The sequence below is a fragment of the Amblyomma americanum genome, chromosome 8, assembly GCF_052857255.1.
Source record: "Amblyomma americanum isolate KBUSLIRL-KWMA chromosome 8, ASM5285725v1, whole genome shotgun sequence".
NCBI lineage: Eukaryota > Metazoa > Arthropoda > Arachnida > Ixodida > Ixodidae > Amblyomma > Amblyomma americanum.
The window spans coordinates 140,386,221-140,394,879 of record NC_135504.1 but is presented as its reverse complement, the minus strand read 5'-3'; the positions used below and the strand labels follow the sequence as shown (position 1 = coordinate 140,394,879).

Below are 8,659 nucleotides of genomic sequence, written 5' to 3'. Positions count from 1 at the left end.
GGATAAAAAATAAGCAGAAAACTTACTGGCTTGAACAAATGTTATTTTCATGGCTTTCTTGGATTCTTTTTTTGATTTGATAAAGGCTTGTTTTTTTATGTTGCACACAAGCGGAATGTGCAGTATCTGCTTATGGGTGCAAAAAAAGATTACAGAGGCCATCTGTAATGGCAGAAATTGAGAAGTATTCATTATGTGAGCCGCCATGGTGGCTGAGTGGTTATGCCGCTCGGCTGCTGGCCCGAAAGACACGGGTTCGATCCCGGCCGCGGCGGTCGAATTTTGATGGAGGCGAAATTCTAGAGGCTCGTGTACTGTGCAATGTCAGGGCATGTTAAAGAACCCTAGGTGGTCGAAATTTCCGGAGCCCTTCACTACAGTGTCTCTCACAGCCTGAGTCGCTTTGGGACGTTAAACCCTCGTGAACCGAACCGTATTCGTGAAGGAAAAGCGCTAGTTGGGTTTCGCAAGAGAGGCCCTTACGAAACCCATGTTGTGAGGGGTGAAAGAAATGGTTTCGGTCCAAGAAGTTTACGATTTGTGAGTAGATGACATGTTCCATGATTTTACAAGGCACACTAGTCAATGAAATGGGGCGGTAATTCAAGGGCGAGTCTTGGTTACCTGATTTGTAGACTGGAACGACCTTCCCCGTTTTCCAATCAAGAGGCAAAATTCCCGAGGAGAGTGACTGTGAGAAAATGAGACATAAGTATGATGCACAAATTGATTCCACGTTTTTCAATAGTTTTGAATTAATCAGGTCCATACCAGTTGATGATGAAAGTTTCATATTACGAATTATGGATGAAATGCCTTCTTCGACGAACGTGACTGCCGGCATGGGGGTTTCTAAGTTAAAGGGTGGTAATTGTGAAAGTGCGGTGGGTTCGGTAGTGAACACAGATGTGAATGCATGGTTAAATATTTCTGCGCAATCATGGTCAGCCACTGCTTCATGTGAATCATTCGTCAGTTTAATATCGGGGGGATGTGTTGGGTTTAACACTTGCCAGAATTGTTTGGGGTTTCTTATAAGTAAGTTTGGTAAGTCATTGTGATAAAATGAGTACTTGGCCTTACGAACCGAAAGTAGGTATGATTTTTCGGCCTCGAAGTATTTTCCCCATGCGGCAGGCGTGTCGTTTCGTTTGGCGGTACGAAACAATCGTTTCTTTTTGTTTTCGAGTCGTTTTAAGTGCTGGGTAAACCATGGTTTATTGCGATTAGTATGAAAGGTAATCCTTGGTACGAACATATTAGTGAGATGATTTAATTTGTTCTTGAATATCAGCCAGTTTTCATGAATTGAGCGAGTGTGAAATGCGGATACGTATTCAGGAAAAAAGGTGTTAAGTTCTTCAGTTATTGCATTATAGTTACCCTTATCGTAGAGGTGTATCGTTTTATCGGATGTCTGTTTTTGAGTCGAGGTAAATGAGAATAAAGCGTGCATGACTTTGTGATCGCTGATTTCAGGAAGGTAACTGATGGATGATACATTCTCGGGGCTGCTTGTTAGTATCAGGTCGAGTGTGTTTGCTGATTCTCGTGAGACACGGGTTGGTTGGGAAATTAATTGAGTGAGGTTAAAATTTAAGCAGACATCGATGAAGTTCTTCGCCTCTGCATGACACGTTATTGTGGAACTAGCTATGTTCTGCCAATCAATATCCGGGTAGTTAAAATCACCAAAAAGAAGAATACGGGCATTTGGATATGTGAAAACAAGTTTATGAAGGATGTTGTTCAGATGACGTGGGAAGTCTGGACTAGTCTGGGGGGGCCTGTAGCAAACGCCAAGCAGAACTGTTGCGGGGGAAGCGCGATAGATGAGCCATATGGCTTCAATGTCGGATGCGACGTCAACAACAGAGCATGATATGCCTCGATGAATGGCAACGAGAACACCGCCCCCCCGTTTGCCTTTCCGATCGTTTCGATACACTTCGATGTTGGGTAAATCGGCCAAAATTTCCGCATCCGTTACGTCACTATTTAGCCAAGTTTCTGTTAGTATTAGTATGTTGCTTCCGGATGACGACATGATGTTTGATATGAGTTCGCGCTTTGGAAGAAGACTACGGATGTTAGTGAATATTATCGAAAACGAGAGAACATTGTGCGGTGGAGCGGGTCGACGATTTGTTAAAGTTTTGTGACGGGGCAATTGCTATGCTATTTCCTTAACGGTTTGGGATGATGCGTCAAATACATAGCGTTTTGAGCCGATGTGCAGGGTTCTGAAGCGCAAGGAGTACTTGTTAGAATTGGCTTTGGCAAACACTAGTAACTGTGTACGCGCGTGTCGAACGGTGCGGGAAAAGTCCTCTCCAATACTGTAATTTTTGTCTTTTAATTTACGGCCATTTGATAACAGTGCGTCTTTGGTTTTATGAGATAGGAATTTTACGATTACGGGACGAGTTCGGTCGGCTGAATGATTTCCGAGGCGATGCGCTCTTTCAATGTCGTTAGGTTCCAAGGTTATATCAAGATTATTGCGGCAAACATCAATGACTAGTTTTTCTGACTCAGCCCACGTTTCAGCGCTAGCAGGGTCAGGGATGCCATAGAAAATGAGGTTATTCCGACGTGATTGGTTTTCCGCGTCATCCAGGCGTGTTTCTAGTTCTTCAATCTTTTTAGCTTGGTTGATTGTGGTTCACTGCATTATTTCAATATCGTTTCTGAGGTGAAGAAGTGTTTGGTAATGCGCTTCGAAATCGGCCATTCGTTTGTCTAGGCTTGCTATGGTTTGATCTGTTGTGTTCAGCTGTGTTTTGAGGCCCTGTATTTCCGTAATCAACAGGGTCTGTCCCGCGTTTAGCTTCTGTAGTTCAGCGAGTACAGCAGCGTTTCCCTCAGGACCAGGGTTAGTATCAACGTCACCTGATAGCATGAGCAAGGAATGAATTACGTGAGCACACTCAACGGCAATGGCGACACAGCAGTGCGGGCTCGGAAACTGCACCAAAATATAATTACTGGATTTTTTAGCGAAGAGGGCATACGATGTACTGACCTGCATCGCAAAGGTAAGCGGATTAGGTGGCTGCGCTGTGGTGCAGTCACCGAGCCCACGAAGCGGTGTCAGCGGGAGAAGCTCTTTTATACATGTTGGCATTGTTGCTGATGTCGATGTGGCCACCCATGGTACTGTGATTTCCGGTGTGTGCAGCTCCTCTGGCGGCACATCCAGTAGGGACGAGCACTCGTCGGGCGGTAGATGGCAGGAGCCCGGGTCATCCCCAGTGTACGGCAGTGCGCACACCGATGACGCCCCCGTAGACAGGCCTGCCAGGGACGGCAGCAGCAGGCTGGCAAATGCGAGGACGGTCGTCTGCATCGCAATGGTAAGCGGATTAGGTGGCTGCGCTGTGGTGCAGTCACCGAGCCCACGAAGCGGTGTCAGCGGGTGAAGCTCTTTTATACATGTTGGCATTGTTGCTGATGTCGATGTGGCCACCCATGGTACTGTTATTTCCGGTGTGTGCAGCTCCTCTGGCGGCACATCCAGTAGGGACGAGCACTCGTCGGGCGGTAGATGGCAGGAGCCCGGGTCATGCCCAGTGTACGGCAGTGCGCACACCGATGACGCCCCCGTAGAGAGGCCTGCCAGGGACGGCAGCAGCAGGCTGGCAAATGCGAGGACGGTCGTCTGCATCGCAAAGGTAAGTGGATTAGGTGGCTGCGCTGTGGTGCAGTCACCGAGCCCACGAAGCGGTGTCAGCGGGTGAAGCTCTTTTATACATGTTGGCATTGTTGCTGATGTCGATGTGGCCACCCATGGTACTGTTATTTCCGGTGTGTGCAGCTCCTCTGGCGGCACATCCAGTAGGGACGAGCACTCGTCGGGCGGTAGATGGCAGGAGCCCGGGTCATCCCCAGTGTACGGCAGTGCGCACACCGATGACGCCCCCGTAGAGAGGCCTGCCAGGGACGGCAGCAGCAGGCTGGCAAATGCGAGGACGGTCGTCTGCATCGCAAAGGTAAGCGGATTAGGTGGCTGCGCTGTGGTGCAGTCACCGAGCCCACGAAGCGGTGTCAGCGGGTGAAGCTCTTTTATACATGTTAGCATTGTTGCTGATGTCGATGTGGCCACCCATGGTACTGTGATTTCCGGTGTGTGCAGCTCCTCTGGCGGCACATCCAGTAGGGACGAGCACTCGTCGGGCGGTAGATGGCAGGAGCCCGGGTCATCCCCAGTGTACGGCAGTGCGCACACCGATGACGCCCCCGTAGACAGGCCTGCCAGGGACGGAGCAGCAGGCTGGCAAATGCGAGGACGGTCGTCTGCATCGCAAAGGTAAGCGGATTAGGTGGCTGCGCTGTGGTGCAGTCACCGAGCCCACTGTTCATTATAACTATTTGGCTGTTATAATGTACGCCTGACTGTATTTGGAAACAAGCTCTTATTTAAATCAGGATTCTTCACGAAAGAAAGCTAGCAGCCCTATCTATAGTTCGTGGAAACGTACATTGGCAGTGTATTTTTAGAATATTGAAGTCAAGAGCTAGACGGAAACCCATCTGGTCAGGATGATGCATGACAAAAAATAAATGATGCCGACAAAAAGAACGAAGACAGCGACATTTCGGCTTCAATATGGGAGCCTTGTTCCCAATGCGGACAAAACGTAGAATCGACGTCTTAAAGGAGTCAAGACGTGGTCTACGAAAAAATCGTAGTTTTACATTGCAGGTACGAGCCACAACGTTGTTATGCATACCTAAAAAAGATGTAGAGCTCTACTTGCGCATTTGGGCTGGCAATTTCAATTAAATTTATCGGCTCTAAGCCCCTCCCCCTGACAGCAACAGCCATATTGAAGCAGCCTAGCTGAGCTGTCATAAACTGACAGTGCCGTTGTCTGCTGCAAGATGCGCGAATACCATTTTAATTACTCTACACAGAATGATGGGACGGATAGCTGGCATCTCCTCAAAAATACATTTGTTACAGCGGTGGTTATTACTATTAATTCAAAAGTTATTCTAATGGGAATGCTCGAGTTTTGTCTGGGGGCATTTTTATAGATTGTTGGCTGGCGTTCGATGTTCGATTGGCTGGGAAGTACTTAAAGCTGTAACTGAGTGCTTCACCGTTTGGAAGTTATTTCAATGGTCTGCGCTTCACCGTGCCATGTCAGCCATTTTGTGTTTACATTTATCAAAATTAAGTGTGGTTGACTTTGTCCTTGGCTTGGCTTTTGATGGCTAAATTTAAATGCTACATAATGACCAGAAATAATATTTGAAGCCTTAATATTTCCCAGAAATGTTCTTAACAGCTTTTGAAACAGTACGCAACAATTTCAAGCACATATTATGGGCGCTGAAGTCTTTTAATTTGACATTTTCTTTCTCCAATTGTCATTACCATCATTTGCAAATGACATTTTTTACCATGTAGGTCCGAAAGAGACTGAATGACATTAATTTAGTGACATTTAAGACAAAAACCATACATCTGGGCACCACCACCACGCAGATCCCATGAGTTGAGTTCAGGTGTTGAATGATACAGGTGGGATTAGCCTTGCTTATTCTGCCGGCAATTACTCCACGGTAGCCTCACGTTTATGTTAATAATGTCCTAAAACCTGTCGTATCTACCCCGCTATGCGCACAGTCACTTCGATGCGATGCGCACAGTCATCGCATCGGCCACCCTCTTCAAGTTCTGCACCTGCGTGCCCGTGCCAACGTCTTTACCAACTCATTATTTCGTCAAGTAGCAACTGACTGGAATGGCCTTCACTATCATATCGCTGCCATAACTTGTCCATTATCGTTTATGACTGCTGTCAACGCTGCACATGTATTTTCCACCCTTTACGTAACACCCCATTTGGGATCTTTAAGGAAAATAAAGTGAAGTGATATTTGTTAGTGTGACAGGGGTATTAGCCTACTGCCTTATCATGCTTTACTCAGTATGCCTGCTTATTGCAAAGGTGCTATCACATAATTTGCTGGCATAGCACATGACCTAACACTGTGACTAACCTTAATTAAAATTTAAATAAATGATAATAGTGCACTTTACTTGCTGATTCTTGATGAATACCTATGCACAATAATTTGGAACTGAAATGACAATTTTGTTTTTACAGGTGCAGATTTCTATGCCCACTGTATTGGAAGTCGCCCAGGAGCAGCAAGGGGTCCCAAGAGGCGATGTAGAGATTGATGTACAGAACGGAGGAAAAGAAAACGAGGAGGTACAGAATAGAGATTTTCATTTCTACTCGCAGCTTTATTAAAATGGAATAATATTCAGGCCATCAGGCAAATTAACAAAGCCTGACAGTCAGGAAGAGCTTGGAAAGAATGTTCAGGTCTGATAATCATCACCCATTAATTTTATTTTTTGTTGTTAGTGGTGGGGATGTACGAAAATTTACAACAGTTGGTGTTAATTTTGCCTATGTTATCGTAAAATGAATTTTCAAGCCCCAGCTCCACTGAACGAAGATTTTTTTGAAGTGAAAACAAGCCTGAAAAATGGTTCGTTGTGGCAAGAACTTTGTTGCATTGACTTCTATGGCTAGCTAACAGGGAATTAGAAATATTTTGTTCGGATTTCGTTTCAGGGGGGTTAACTGGAGATGGCTCACAAGAGGGATGTGCTTGTATAGAACTTTTGGATCAGTGTATCACCCGTAAAAGAAGCTCAAAAGCAGTCACTTTTGGTACCTGTTATGATGAGCAACTAAACAAGAGTGAGAAAGAGTTGTTTGGGCTGCGCTGGTGGCCTGCATTTCTTCACGCTTCGGAACTGTTGTGGTCTACAGTTCATAACTTCCTCTTATTCCTTATCGTAGCCCAGCTGCCGCATGCACTATGGTTCACATTAGCACTTTATGAAGCATAAAACCGTTTTCGTTGATTATCAGTAACCAATATTTTACTTCATGATGCGCTTTTTCTTAGTGTGTCTGACCTTACTTGTTCCAAATTTTTGTAGGTGCACTTAGCCTGTGGGGTGACCCTCCCTAGAGGGAAATGGAATTACCTTCTGACACAGCCCAAGGACTCTCTCTTTGTGCGGGAAATGGCAAAGGCTTTATGGGGTATGAAGGAGCTCTATAATAGGAGTATAATCGGTAGGCCCTGCCACCGTTTCCTGCACAAAGAGGGAGCTTCTGAGCTACCACGGAGGCGGGCTCTTACGCCCGAAAAAGTCAAAGCTCTCCGAAGTAAGGTTATTTATTGTAAAGCATTTTCTCTGCATGGTGCTTTCTTCTCATTCACATATTTGAAGACTATAATACATTAACACTTGGTCCTTGGAGTTGCATATAATACTTTTCATGAAGTTTATTTGGTGATTCTATAATTGTAGTTCCAAACCTGTAACTAACCATAGAGAAATAACTTTCTCTGCTATGGTGACGACACTTGTAACCCTTTAAAAGCATACTGCGCAAGAAACAGTTTGTAGCATGTTATTTCTGAATCAATATAGTGCAAATTAATTATAAGGGTCCATTTTTTCATCTTATAAAAAGCGCATAGATTGCATCAGTTTTCAAAACATTGTGTAGTAAGTTATTTTTTACTGTTTTCAGCTGCCTTCGAGATGTACATTGAGCACCATCCCAGCAGCAAGGCGAGGGAGGAGCGCTTGCGCAGCATCAATCGTTCTCTCGGTGACATGCTGAAAGTTCTAAAAAATTGAGCTCTGGCTAGATATATGCATGTATTAAAGATATTTAAAGTACTTTGTATAGCTGTACATTTCAGCAGCACTTACACTGGTAGTGAGTGCTGTTCATGCATGTCAACACATACATGTGGAGTCATATATGGATAAAAGTTTGCATGATGTGGGTTCGCGGAAAAAGAAATATTTCTTCAGGCGAATTAAGCAAGTCACAATCAAAATCAGTGAAGCGTGAGGGCACATGCGTGCTCCATCTGCAAAAATACCTCCTGACTGCATATTGAGGCAAAAATTTTTTTCTCGAATCTGCATCCCACAAAATTTTGTCTATTACATATTTCAGTGTCATCGTGAATTTTTACTTCTGCAAGCAATATTCAAGACATATATCTTTGAAGGACTGCATAGTTGCCTTATATTGCTAAAAGCTGCATGCTTGTTGTTGCATTCCCACAGTGTGCAATTGTAATCCGGGTTTAATCTCCCTAGCCGCATGGTAGTGCGGATTCCACACAAATATGTGGAGTCCACCGCTTACGGACTGCTGTGGAGTCCATTCAGTTCAACTGTATGGAGTCCATAACAGGTGGGAGTCCATACGTATCCTTCAAGTACGGATGAACGCGGATAACCGTACACTGTGGAGTCCGTAGTTCCATTATTCCGTATGTATAGATCCGCTTTCTCCGTTGTATGGAAATTTTCGACAGGGTACTCCCGGCGTTACACCTAGGGCCTTCATCGCCGAAGCCCGCCCCCCGCTAGGTTACAGGATGACGCTACCCTTCCCAGCGTTACTCGGCCTGGGAGCTAACCTAGTACTCCACAGCCCTGTCGCAGACTTGGATTGCCACCAGGTAGCCAAACTCTCTGGTTCGGCAGCCGAGCCCAGACGGCTCAGTCAATCCAGTCTATCATCAGCGAAACTGCCAATGTTCTGGTTGGAGCCGTGGTTCACCACCTCCAAACAACCGTCAACCCCGAGGC

The 8,659-nt window shown here is 45.5% G+C and overlaps 1 pseudogene; it reads right to left on the bottom strand.

The window, feature by feature from the left end:
- Positions 1-2,173: 2,173 nt before the first annotated feature.
- LOC144100722 (uncharacterized) lies at positions 2,174-4,006 on the bottom strand (annotated as a pseudogene).
- Between the last annotated feature and the right edge of the window lie 4,653 nt (positions 4,007-8,659).